This window comes from Nansenia antarctica, assembly GCF_963989245.1.
Source record: "Nansenia antarctica genome assembly, chromosome: 9".
NCBI classification, from domain to species: Eukaryota; Metazoa; Chordata; class Actinopteri; order Argentiniformes; family Microstomatidae; genus Nansenia; species Nansenia antarctica.
This window is the reverse complement of record NC_137679.1, coordinates 41,032,515-41,033,119: the sequence shown is the minus strand read 5'-3', so window position 1 is coordinate 41,033,119 and position 605 is coordinate 41,032,515.

The following is a 605-nucleotide window of genomic DNA, read 5'->3' as shown; positions in this document are numbered from 1 at the left end:
CGGACATCTGGACCATCCATCACCTCTGCGATGCGTTGCACAGCCAGCTTGTGAGGCTGCCCATACATCTTGGTGAGGGCTAACATGGTGTCTGTGTAAGGCTGTCTGGAGTAACTATAAGAATCTGCCACGAGCAAGGCCTCCTCGCATCTCAGGTGGTCTGTGAGGATCTGGAACTTGTACCGCTCCGTGGCATCATCCGGGAGGATATTCTCCAGTGCAATCCTCATCCTTGAGAACTCTCTTGGATCTGGTGATGTCAGTTGTGGAATCGATGGCTTGGGTCCTCTATATGTACGCTCTCTGGGGGGTGGGGGTTCTGCATAGTAAGGATGACGCAGGGTGTACCCTCTCTCTGTTCCATCTGGATACCTATCCCATGGGCCACGCGGTGTGTAGCCTGACCGTGACTGTGTTCTCTGGCCATACTGGTCTGCACAGGGGTAGCTTGTGTGGGGAGAGGCAGAATAGTATGGTGTGTGAGAGGGGTCTTCTTCCACCTGGTGTGAAACTCTAAGGTGGGAGAGATCCTCTGCTAGCTTTTCAACATGGTTAGGAGGGGGGAGGTACTCCTCTCCATGGCCAGCAGGATACCCAGTTGGTTG